General features: G+C 39.2%; 1 long non-coding RNA gene across 1 annotated transcript in view; it reads right to left on the minus strand.

Annotated features, from left to right (window-relative positions):
• Window positions 1-1,395: 1,395 nt before the first annotated feature.
• LOC148416337 (uncharacterized) overlaps window positions 1,396-13,610 on the minus strand; it is a 30,375-nt gene continuing 18,160 nt past the window's right edge. Inside the window, exon 3 of the long non-coding RNA XR_015867257.1 lies at window positions 1,396-2,341. This is a non-coding gene — a long non-coding RNA (uncharacterized LOC148416337). The remainder of the gene's footprint in view (window positions 2,342-13,610) is intronic.

Consider the following 13,610-nt stretch of genomic DNA (forward strand, 5'->3'; position numbering starts at 1 on the left):
CAGAGGTTTGTGTTTCTAGGATCAAACCACTTCAAAGTAATCGCTGACTGAGAAACATTCATTTCACACTATCGAGGGTGCATTGTGCACACTGACAGTGTTGTAATACGTTATGACTGACTAGGCTAAGGAAGTGCACTGCTATTGGTGTGATAATAACTCATGGAAAATGGGTGGAGTCTCACAGCCAAGCAAATATCTATACAATGGGATTTAAACATGTGCAAACTATGAGATGGACTATTGATTATATATCATTGGTGGAATGTCAAGGCTAACAAGGCCTTCTCTGCTAGCCAAAAATAACCCAATATTATTGTACTATTATAAACTACTATTATAACTATTATAAAAGTAATTTCATGTAACATTTCTTTTTTTTCTAAATATATATATTTTGTATTATTATTGTTATATTATTTATTATATTATTTTCCTTATTCTGTTCTTTTCGTGTCATTTTATATCCATTTGGGTACTTACAGTGCTGTAGTTTTTTGTTAGTTTTATATATATATATATATATATATATATATATATATATATATATATATATATATATATATATATATATATATATATATATATACAGTATATACAGTATACATATATATATATATATATATATATATATATATATATATATATATACAGTATATACAGTATACATATATATATATACAGTATATATATATATATATATATATATATATATATATATATATATATACAGCATACATATATATATATATATATATATTCAATGTATATATATTTTTTTTTTCATACACTTTGATGACATTCTGCACCTTTTGTCTGCTGATAAGTGAAAATGTGTATTTTAATTCACAACTTATCTTGCTCATGTCCCCGGTGACCCTTGAAGTTCTCAGTTTACGCCTAAACTGGTCAAATAGCATCCTTGCACCCTTATTGTTTCCCATCACTTCATTCATGACCTCCAGGACAACACTGCAGGGTTCCGTTCCTATTTATAATGTGAAACCGAGGGGGCTGTTTTCCTGTCTGCATTGTTGCCGTTTGCCAGCACTTCCTCCTTTCATTGATTGACCCCTTCTCTACTTCCTGTTTGTGCGCCCGTCCAGTGGTCATGACGAGGATAGTTTTAATAAAAGCTCTCATATTAATGAGAGAGAGGAGCTACTTCAGTATGAATGTGAGAAAGTGTGAATTGCATGTGGTTCACCACCAGTCGAACATTGCCAAACCTTACAAAATGTTTCCCTGGGTTGTTCATATTTAATCTTGCCATTTTTGTTTTTTATTTTATTTATTTTGTTTGTCAATGAGAAGCCTCCTGTTTGAAGCACATCAAAAAACAATAAGTCCAAAGGTATACCTAACTCAATCAATCAATCAATCAAATTTTATTTATACAGCCCTAAATCACCGAAGTCTCAAAGGGCTTCACAGAATGAAAAGAGGTCGTACAGAGACATCTTTTCAGTATAGGGTACACAACAGCATCCCCTGTCAAAGCTCCCAGAAGGGGAAGGAAAAACTCAAAAACCCCAAATTTGGGGAAAATCAGAAACCTCCAGAAGGGACCACAGGTGGGAGGAGCCCCCTTCCAGGCCCACAGGTTGAAGTGGATGCTGCATGTACCAGACACAGAAACAACATAAATTACAGAAAACATATTGTGCTATATAGTGCAGTGATGTCTTGACAGCAGGCAAGGCCATTGGGCAGGAACCATCCCACATTCCAGCCAGGTGGACTGCAGACGGCCGAACTCCTAACCCGTGATGGTCGACCAACGCAGGACCCAATGGAGGCGGTCAAGTCAACCCTCACCATCTAGCTAGCCCCCTCTCCCAGCCGGAAGAGGGGGGCAGGAAAAAAGAAAAAAGAAGAAGGCTACAGACAGGCTAAATTAACTAAATACTTTTGAATATAAATGTGTTTTTAGTCGGGATTTAAAGAATTTAAAGATTTAAATGAACTGTCTTCATAGTCTTTACATTACATTGTGAGGTGAAACTATGGGCTCTGTATTTGTGCCCAGTGCTAAATGCACAGATAAATGGGGTTTTTCCTTTTTTGTATTTTGTTTTATTTTTTTATGTTTTTGCTGACTCATTAAAGGGTTAAATGAATTGATTTCTGCAATGATTTCAATGTATTAAAGCATGCTGTTGTCATATTTGTAATGAGATGCAATGACGTCCACCAAACATTTCCACTATGGTCAGAATGTTTCTGCCTGTATCTACAAAAAATGCAGTCAGCATTACCTGCTCCATTGCTTGAACCTGGTGATAGCAGGAGTAAAGTTCAGTTGAGTTTTTGCCACCATAGTGTCAGGTATGCCTTTTACCTGAAAAAAATAAAAAAAATAAATAAATAAATTATATATATATATATATATATATATTTTTTTTTTAACTCTTTTTGAACACAGCCATTGATTCACATCTTTTCAGTTCGATTTCATCAATTGACCAATTTTAATATGTACAGTGATCCCTCCTACTTCGCGGTCTTAGCTCAGTACTTCGCGGGTTTTTCCAGGAAAAATTAAAAATACTTCAAAATAAAAAATAATTTAAAAAATGCACAAAAATGGAAAAAAATTGAAAAAAGCAAAACAGTACATCGTGACGTTTTCTATCTTATTTTGAAATGTATGTTTTTAATTTGTCAGGTCGCGTTGCATTTCCGTTTCCTATTTTACGTTCTCTGTGCGTCATTCGGCTCGTTATGGTGACAGTGAATGACAACATAAACTCATATTTATAGTTTATTATTTATGTTGATAACGCACACTACTGCCTATGTTTAGTAAGCGACGAGTGTTTATTCTGTTTATGTGTTCGTTTGTGTAGAGGTTGCACTTTATAGTTAGTATTTGTTGTTAGTTGTTGCTAACCCGCTAATGTCGGCTAAAAATACAGTAAATTTATAGATTAAGTGTGTATATGTTAGTTGGCTGACTTTAAGATTGTTGTTGATTTATTATTCAACAGATACTACATGATACACCATACATGAGCCAAAATAAATGTGAAGTTCAACGTGATGACTTGCGTACTCTTTCACCAGAGTCTTGGTGCAGATAACCATTCCTGAGAACAAATTCTAAACAAACTAAGTAATATTAGTTCTTTAATAATATACAATAAAGTTAATAATGCAATAAGGATCATGTAATGTTAAATAATAGGAGAAAGGAAATAAAATATGCAAAAAATACAAAAAAAAGGATTATTTATGGTTACTGCGGCTATATTGGGGCGTGCATAGAAATCTAAGAACTGATACCCTACTTCGCGGGTTTCAGACTTCGCGGCAGGTTGACACCCCCCATTAAACGCAAAGTAGGGGGGATCACTGTATTTAAAATTTTTATGCTTTTATCTGGGGTTTTAAATGCATTAGCTATTTAACTTAATGTTTTGATTGCCCACCATACGGCGAATTCGCTTGATGAGCCCAACCGCGGAACTGATTAATCTCGAAAACTGGGGGCCCAATGTGTGAGTGTAAATAAATTATATATATATATATATATATATATATATATATATATATATATATATATATATATATATATATATATATATATGTAGAGAGAGAGAGAGAGAGAGAGAGAGAGAAAGAGAGAGAGAGAGAGAGAGAGAGAGAGAGAAAGAGATTTATAATAAAAACAAAAACTGGACCCAAAAAGAGACTGAACAGCCAAGCAAGTGTGGGCAATAGTTTTAATAACAAAACCATCACACATAATGTGATGAGAAAAGTATCAACTAAAAAGCCACGACGACGGCAGAACAGCACTAACCAAAGTGACAACTAAAAACATGGGGTCAAGGAGAGTTGCTAAGGAAATGATGCCAAAATGGATGGGTGAGGAGTCTGCGGGGAACATCAAAGTCAAAGTTAGGATGACCACCAAAAAGACTGGTTCTCACACGGAGAAAAGACAACGAGGAGGTATATATGGCTCAGCGCAACTGGGTAAAACTCGGAATGCGTCGTGACAACGGCCGACAATAATCCGACAAGGTTCCCTGGTCAACATTCACAACACAGGGAACAGGGAACCTTGTCGGATTATTGTCGGCCGTTGTCACGACGCATTCCGAGTTTTACCCTGTTGCGCTGAGCCATATATACCTCCTCGTTGTCTTTTCTCCGTGTGAGAACCAGTCTTTTTGGTATAAAAAGGCAAGTAGATTGCAAATAGCTTGCAGGTGTGCTGCCTGGGCTCCACCCCTCCAGAGAGCCCTGCAATGATATATCACTACCACCTGAGAGAGGCCCCCAGTGGAACATAACAGGTCCCTGAGACTCGCAGTACGAAAAAAATGTATGTTCCAAAACAATTACACAATAAAAAGGATGAAATTAGGAGCTGGAATCTTTGTCACAAGGAATTTCAAAATTGTTATTTGCAGTTGGTATGGCATTGTTGAGTTTACAAACACAAAGATTAGTTTATGCAATCAGCACCCGTTGTCAGCTTTATTTTGGAGGTGCAGTCAGGAAGTTACTGTGTGTTGTGACTTGTATATATTGTGACTTTATATATATATATATATATATATATATATATATATATATATATATATATATATATATATATATATATATATATATATATATGTTCTATATATATATAACATTTTTAAATTTAATAAGAGAATGTATAAAATTTTGGATAAATTTGTGACGTGTAAGTTTTATATTCAGTACTCTATATATGATTTTATTCATGTATTTATGATTGTATATATGAATTATGTGCAATGTCTTTTTATGTTCACTGAAATAATCTATCGAACAAAAAGAGATAATAAATGAAGATGCTATTGAATTACTGATTTCGATTTTTTTTTTTTGACTGCTATTTAACAGTATTTTGTTTGAGTTGAAAATATCCATCCAGTTTCTAAAGATATGTTGGGACTAAACATGCAGTCATGTTCATACTGTTAAAGAGAGGATATTGCTGTTAGCAGGCAATTACAAAAAAATTAAATAAAAAAATAAATTATAAACTTCCATATACCATCTTTTTGCGTAAATATCCCATATTACCTGCGGTTTATAGTCCAGTGCGGCTTATCCGTGACCCCCGTGTTGCGAGATAAATCCGTTCCATGGTTGGGCTCGTAAGGCAGGCAATCCAAAACTATGTTAAATAGCTAATGCGTTTAGAACCCCAGGTAAAAACATCAAAATCGTACATACATATTAAAAATTGGTCCCAAAGTAGTATAGTAAGTGCTATGTATATATAATACAGATGTATATTAGTTAGTAAAACATATACATTATTTGCCTAATGTTTTTTGTTTTTTTTGTATAATGTATAATATAAATATAGAGCATAAAACAGTGAAGGGGTCCCGTGTTTCAACTTTCCTGGCTTACATCTTTTTCATGTTGCGATGTAGAGTACTGAGTTTTTCCATCACCTCTTTATGGTATTTTCCCGGTTTTGTGACAAAAACAACTGTCACGACCCTAGAGGCTTGGCTGTATATGTGTTGTTTTGACTCCATTTTCTTTTGCCGTCAATGAGTCTATTGGCCGGCGTCTCCTCACGGAGATGATGGTTTGCTATTGTCGGCCTCACTCGTTTCAAAGTGGCAGAATGGTTAAGCTTTGTTCTATCGCTAGTGGTTACAAAACCATATTTATAGGGAATTTTACTGCTTAATTCAATCTTGAAAGGGTTAGCCATGGGTCCCAAGATTACCAGTGATGTTAAAGAGATAAGTAAAAACATGATGTATTTGGAAACAAAGCTGGAGATAATAGAAATACGAAGCTAGGCTACACTTACCAGGGAATATGGCCATAACAAGCTCCACTCAAAGGTAAATAAATCCTTTCTATATTTGTATATGTATGTACATTGTACATGTACATGTATATTATATATACGTAGCACTTACAAGAGTATTTTTATACCAATTTTTAATATGTATGTACAATTTGGATGTTTTTACCTGGGGTTCTAAACACATTAGCTATTTAACATGGGGTGCAGTGCATGCATTCTATCAGTTGTTACCACAGTAATATCTGAACTATGGCAGGAAGTGTTGTGAATGTTGACCTGGATAGGAAAAACATTGTGTGAAGATGGTCTCTGGAGGGTCTGGCTAACAATGGATCAGAACGAGAGCAGAAACAATGGAGCACAGATTACAGCGTCATACCAAGCAGATGGCAGTGTGGGGGTCGGTGTGTGTAGTTTGTTTTTTGGACCTTTGAGCATCTCAAGCCAAGACTTCAGCCCACCTGGAAGTTCCAAAGTCCCATCAGGGTGAGGTGGGAGGTTGAGTCCTCACTCACAAGGCTCCTATCTCAATCCGACATCTGCACATAAAATCTCCTCCAGATGTTTCCTGCAGGGCTTCTGCCGATTCTTAGCAGGGACAAGCGCCCTCACACGAGACTTGTGTTGGTGTTAAACCTCTGGCTCCCATCCATTATGTTTACCGATGGCTGCATACTGATAGTAACTTGGTAATAAGGCCAAATCATATTCCAAATGTCATCTTCTACTAATTCAAGGCGTATAACAGTATTTGGTCATCAAGAGACAAAAAAATAAAATCAAGTACTTGATTTTATTTAACAAGAGAATGTTGTCTTCTTTGTGGTTACTGCCAGAGCTACAATTGACAATCAATAGTGACAATCAGCCAAACGTGACGAAGTCATTCAAGCTTACAATGACTCTATTCACCTTTCATTACAACAAGTCATTCTATGTTACACAGGGGTAGATAAAAATGAACAACGGCAATACACAGTTGGACCTAAAAATCCCATGCTCAATTAGTAAGACGAACTTTAGGCGTGCTGGAAATTGTGCCAAAAATTTTCTTTGAAATAGGGTAAAGTCCCAAGAAAAATCATTATTCAGTAATGCCTTTATTCTCTTTAGAACAGAAGTAAAAATATAAACATGCAGAACACATTAGCTAGTACATGTGTGTAAAAGAAATTTTTGAAAAAAGCTATTATACACCTGTCAAATCTAGCCCAGTGATCATTTTACCTCTGGTAAGATTTGGATCCCCAGGACTTGTAATACTTGTACTAAAAAGTTATGGGTCCCCACAGAACTGTTAATGGAGTCCCAAAAACTGCACAATAAAAAGGAAAAAGTCAGTCTGAGGTTCAAACTGCATTTACAAGGCATGAGCAAAAACCAACAAAGATTTTAGCAAATGTCACAGTAAAAATAATGGAAAGAACTTACATGTAGAATCAGTCATCATCATCTCGATATCGCAACTGTTAAAATGTACAGCATTTTCTGCACTATGAGGCGCATCTTCAAAGACCCCCCCCCCCCCCCCCATTTTAAATTTCATATACAAGGCATACTGGATTATAAGGCACATATAGGACAGCAACTACAGTAGTGGTTGGGGATGCATTATGCATCCAATAGATGGAATTGTGTTATGCATCCACGAGATGGTGTTGCACTAAAGGGAATGTATTAAAAACAAGTCAGCATGCTTAATTCATAGGATATAAACTATATTAATACAATATAAGTGTTCTCACAACTGCCAAAATGAATAAACAGCTCTTTTATTTGAGTACTATCTGAAGAATGGGAAAAATACTTCTTGATTACTTTAAAAGACTGTTTAGATCAATCCCAAAATGAAGAGTTTGAAAGAATATAATTATGATCAAATATTAAACTTGAATATTTTAATCAAATTGCAACAAAAAGAATATATTGTGTTCATTTAAAAATAGCTATTTGCGACTGGTGTGGCGTTGTTGAGTTTAAAAACACACAGATTAGTTTATGCAATCAGCATCCGTTGTCAGTTTTATTTTGGTGGTGCAGTCAGGAAGTTACTGTGTTGTAACTTGTTAGAGGTGTCCCAAAGCTTTACGTGTACAGAGCAGGTAAAGTGGACCCCCGGGTTACAGTGTCCCTGGCTTACGTTTTTTTCATGCGATGTTGCGATTTTTTCCATGTTGCGATGTGGACGAAAAGTTTTTTCGTCCCCTCTTTAAGGCAATTTCCCTGCTTTACAACAAAAACAACTGTCACGATCTGAGGGGGTTGGCTGTATATGTGTTGTTTAGTCTCCATCTGCAGGCGTTTTTAGGTAATTGCACTTATTTTCTGTTGCCGTCAATGCCTCCATGCAATGCATAACTACTATGCTGGTCTGCTATTGGTCGGCGTCTCCTCACGGAAATGTTAATCTGCTATTGGTCGGCCTCACTCATTTCAAAATGGTAGAACGGTAAAGCTTTGTTCTATTGTGAGTGTATTTTCAACACATATGCCTTGCCATGGTGAGAAAGGTGAGAGAGACCAGGTTATATACTTAGAAGGTGCTTAGTTTAGCAGCAGCTGTTGTTGCTTGGTGCTGACTGGCAGGGAAGTTGAGCAGATGTTGTGAGGCATAGAATGAGAAGGCTCAGTGGTGGACTGTGAACTGGGTGGGAGGGGAAGGACAAAGGCTGAGGAACCTCAACGGGCGAGAGGGCAGGCATTGCGCCGGGGCGCCCCACTAGACTCCGATGGCCTGGATGCTTGATCTGAGTTAAGGCGATGGAAGTCAGCTATCATGGTGGGATCCAGGATTTGGCCAGCAGGGATCCAACACTGCTATTAAGGTACATACCCCTCCCAATCTTCCAAGTACTAGAGCTCTCTGGTTTGACAATGGGAGCGGACTGTGTATACAGGACCTCCCTCAAGGAACCAGAGAGGTGGAGGAGGCAGAGACGCAGGAACTTGAGCTGTCAACAGCTGTTTTGATGGAGCGAGGCAGAGCAAGGTGCACTGCCAAAGGGATTATCATCTTCTGAATGGGGAAGGTTCGGACAAAGCGGGGTGCCAGTTTATTTGATCCAACATAAAGGAGCAGGTGCCTGGTAGAAAACTAGACCTTCTGGCCCAGGTGGCAAGTCGATGGTGGGGTGTTCCATCTGTTGGCGGTATAGGTGTACCGTCCGCCTCCACAAAAAAATCTGAGCGAACTCTAGCCCAGGTCCGTCTGCACCGTTGGGCAAACACGAGAGCAGAAGGACAGGAGTCATCATTGGGGACGGGAAGGGGTTGCAAGAGACCGGCAGGAGGCTGATGACTGTTGGATGCAAATAGAACAGCCCTTGATAAACTCACACACATCTTTTTTCCAAGGTTGGCCACCAAAAACATTGATGCAGTGCATCCATGGTCCATTGAACTCCAGGGTGGCAGGTCCGCTTAGAAGAACGGGCCCATTGTGGGACTTCAGAATGGAGGGAATCCGGGACAGGCAGACGTGTAGTTGGGCAAGCGCTAGGTGTGGGTAGACTCATCGGGTGAAGAAGAGTGCCCAACGGGCTAGGCGTGAGTCAAGTCTTTTGACCTGATGGATGTACTCTAGGTTTTTGTGCTCAGTACACACCTGAAAAGGGATTTTGGTCCCTTACAGACAATATCATCTTTCTTCCATGGCTTCCTAACTGCAAGAAGTTCCCGGTTACCGACGTCATAGTTAGCCTTGGTGGGTGAGAGGCAATGGGAGTAGAGGGCATATAGGTGGAGCATATGGTTCTTTGAAGACCACAGAGAAAGAACTTCTCCAACCCCGATATCAGAAGCATGCACCTCAACCACAAACTGCAGCTCCAGGTCAGGCATTTGAAGAATGGGAGCCAAAGTGAAACAGTCCTTGAAAGTCTCATCTGCTGCTGGATTCCACTGACACTTGATTTTAAGGCTAGTGAGAGGCATGAGTGGGCAGGCTGCTTTATATCCTAATAAACCGCCTGTAAAAGCTGGCAAATCTAGGGAAGCGTTGTAACTGCTTGTGGGTTTCAGGGACAGGCCAGGAGGTGACGGCCGAGACCTTTGCAGGGTCCATGCTGATACTGTCCTTGGAGATAAGGTGACATAGGGATGAGACTAAAGCTGCACAAAACCCGCACTTCTCTGCCTTGACATGGAGCAAGTTTTCCAGCAGGAGTTGCAGCACAGTACGAACATGGAGAACATGCTCAACCAATGATAGAGACAATATTACGATGTTGTCAAGGTAAATGTACAGAAACCTGTCCAGCATGTCTCGAAAGATGTAGTTGACGTGAGCTTGGAAGACAGCGGGGGCATTTGTGATTCCAAAGGGCATGACCATGTACAGCGAACTCCCGGGTTATGGCGTCCCTGGCTTATGTTTTTTTTCACGTTACAATGCGGAATTCTGAGTTTTTACGTCCCCTCTTTAAGACATTTATTCCGCTTTATAATGAACATTAACAAATGTCATGACCTGTGGGGTAGGTTGTGTTAGTTGTTTTTCCTTCCTCTTGAGGCGTTTTTCGGTAATTGCTCTCATTTTCTGTTGACGTCAAACTGCCTCTGCTGCGTCACTACAAGCCGGTAAGCATCTCGACTCCCTAAGATACTGGTCTACTATTGGTCAGCGTGACGGGGTCACGAAAAAGATGGCTGTGTAAAGACTTGATCTCATGTGAGAGTGCTTTCAATATTGGATTTATTATGCATTTTAGTGCATAGATCAAACTTTAATTGGTTTTCCATGAGTCCCAAAATTGCTAGTGATGTTAAAGAGAGAAGAAAACAATTTATATGGAAAAAAAGCCGGAGATAATCAAGAAATACAAAGAAAGCTAAGCCTAGACACCCCTTACTCGGGAATATGGCCAGAACAAGCGTCACTCAAAGGTAAATAAATCCTTTTTATATTTTTTATTTATGATGTTATTTAATCGTATGCATGTATATTATATGCAAGTAGGACTTACTATACTATTTTGATACCAATTACTAGTAAGTGTATACAATTTTTATATTTTTACCTGGGGTTTTACACACATTAGCTAATTAATATATGTTTGCATTGCCCGCCATACTGCAAATTCGCGTTATGATCCCAACCGCGGAACTGATTAATCTCTTGCACTGGGGCCCCACTGTATTCATAATCACCCAGGGGGTGTTGAACTCATCCCCTTTTCTGATTCGAACTATAGGTTAGACATTGCACAGGTATGGCTTAGTGAAATGGCAGGCACCTTGGAGGAGCACAAAGCCTGAGATCATGACGGGAAGAGAATACCAGGAAGAGGATACAGGTTCTTAATGGTAATGTTGTTGAGACCAGGCAAAAACAGGTAATGCAGATTTTGTATTTTTCCCTTTGCCAAACAAAAACGAGTAGGTTGAAGCTAAAGTTTATCAGGCCTAAGCCATTTTTACATAAAACATAGAAAAGGATTTCTCATCTCACACAAGAAAAAAAAAAGAGTAAATAAATAGAAAATAACATTATCAGTGTGTATACACTTTTTTTTTTTTTTTTATAATTGGTTCATATGTCCAGTTAGTACTTTGATTTTAAACATTATTTTAAACACGTTGATTACATACATTTTCAAATCATTTCCATTAATATTCCACAGATTTAAATTTTTAACAGCACTACATATTTGCCTGGTGGTTCCTGGCCTTGTGTTTTTGGAACACTCATCCACTCAATTCATATCAAACATCTTTATTTTCAAACGACTTCAGGATACTCTGACAGAGTAAATGATCATATTCTGTGTATGTTATTTGGCCCCGTATAGACCGCCACTGAATTATAACATTTCAAAGTACCGGAACAAATATTTGAATTCATTTGGTTAGTATCTTCTTTTTTAAATAGCCAAATGAGTGAATGACACAAGTGTTTACAAGGGTGATAATAACTGGACACAACGCTGACTTATATACTGTATCATTGTGACAGCCATGGAGACAGCTCGCCTATCTCACGTCTCATCATGATAGACCTCTTTTTCAGAAGTGCTGTCTCACCACTTTCCTTTCTCACCCAACCCTAAACCCACCCAACTCCTTCTGTTCTTCTCTTGTGCTGTCTTTCCTTGTTGTCCGATGGTACTTTTTCTAAAGCTATGTGCTTTTATTTTAAAATGGGTGTTGCGGCCCAGTATTTTGCTTACCATACTCTATATTTGCTTATAATTTAGCACCAGTCAGTCCTTCCTGAGCAAAACTGTATATTATATATGGTGTAAACCAGTGGTCCCCAACCCCCGGTCCGCGTACCGGTACCGGTCTGTGGATCAACTGGTACCGGGCCGCATGGGCTGCACACGAAATAATGTTTTGGAGATGATTTAGTTTAATGGTACGCATGCACCGAACGCCAACGAGGCGAACAAGCGGAGCGTTTTGTATTGTAGTCAATGGAGTTCGCGTGACTGGGCGCGAATGCACGTCGGGCGACGCGATGGAAGCAATTGGAGCGACGCAAATGGCCGCGCGCGGTCACGAGAAGCGCCTTTCGAGTTAAGTTATTTTTTAATTTACTTTTTCCGCATTTCGAGTCGCCACAGCCAATCAACTTCGGGAACATTCAACGGCTTACGCAGGGGGCAGGAATGAATCATGGCGGCCGCTTTGCGGTCACCGGGAGCGATCCAACATGGCCAGCTGAGCTTTCAATACAAAACAGAGCCAAGCAAGAGCCCTCACCAGGCTTGTCAAAAGGCGGAAGCGAGAACTTGGGACAACTGGTATGTGCAGCGTTTGCTTCACTTAACAGCTGTTGAACCGTAGTTACTGTGCTAAGCTAACAATAGCGCAGCATTGTCAGCACAATATTTAGCACGGTCTCGGCCACTTGATTGCGACATTGAAACTTTTATTTTTCGGCAGGCGAGTATTGCCGCAAAGAATAAAGGTGCTGTCGGTGAAAATATTGGCTCTGTCACATCCCAGAAAAGTGAAAGTTCTCAGCATTGCTGTTCTTTCCGGATCTACCGTGACGTGCACAGCAAGCTCGCTCCCCTCCCCTCTCCTCTCGCGATTAAAAGGAAAGTGGACACAAAGTCCATACCATACCCCGTCCATAAGTTTGTGATGTGGTTTTTGAAGCAGCCAGCCCCCTCTTCTTAATGTGGAAGTGTAGGGCTTGACTCTGAATTCCCCCTAGATCTGGGGTGCACACACTTTTCCAGCATGCAAGGTACTTATAAAATGACAGTCAAAATGTTTTACCTTCTATAAATTTGCACAACATATATTTATTCATAAATTTACTGAAAATTCTTTATATGAACCATAAATGTATGTTGGTATCTTGCATAACTATATGAATACATATTGCTAAATATAACTGCATTTTTTGTCATGACCTTACTCTGATGACTTGCATTGAATGGAATCAGCCAGGGATGCATAGTCTGGATAGTAGCTGCTGAACCATGCACTCTTGAGGACCCTGCCATTCACTCTGTAGAACCTTGCCAAGAGCTGCTGCACTGTTCCATGGCCGGGACAAGAACCACACTACTTCTGAATCTGACATCCAACCTCTTGGTGGACCCTCTTTTCCAGAACTCCTAAATAGACCCTGCCAGGGTACAGTACACCCTTCAGAATAGGGTTCCTTCAGAATAGGGTTCCTACCAACCTGGTCTACTAAAGCATACTCCGTGTTAAAGGTGTGCTCCTTCCCCCTCCGTAGATGCTGGACTCCTCCCATGACTGAAATCGCCGACTCCAGACGCTATAGCTCTTTGGACATGGAATTTTTCAAAATTGCTAAATACACAAAAACCTTCGA

Source organism: Hippichthys cyanospilos, chromosome 11 (assembly GCF_059441005.1).
Source record: "Hippichthys cyanospilos isolate Australia breed blue-spotted pipefish chromosome 11, RoL_Hcya_1.0, whole genome shotgun sequence".
NCBI classification, from domain to species: Eukaryota; Metazoa; Chordata; class Actinopteri; order Syngnathiformes; family Syngnathidae; genus Hippichthys; species Hippichthys cyanospilos.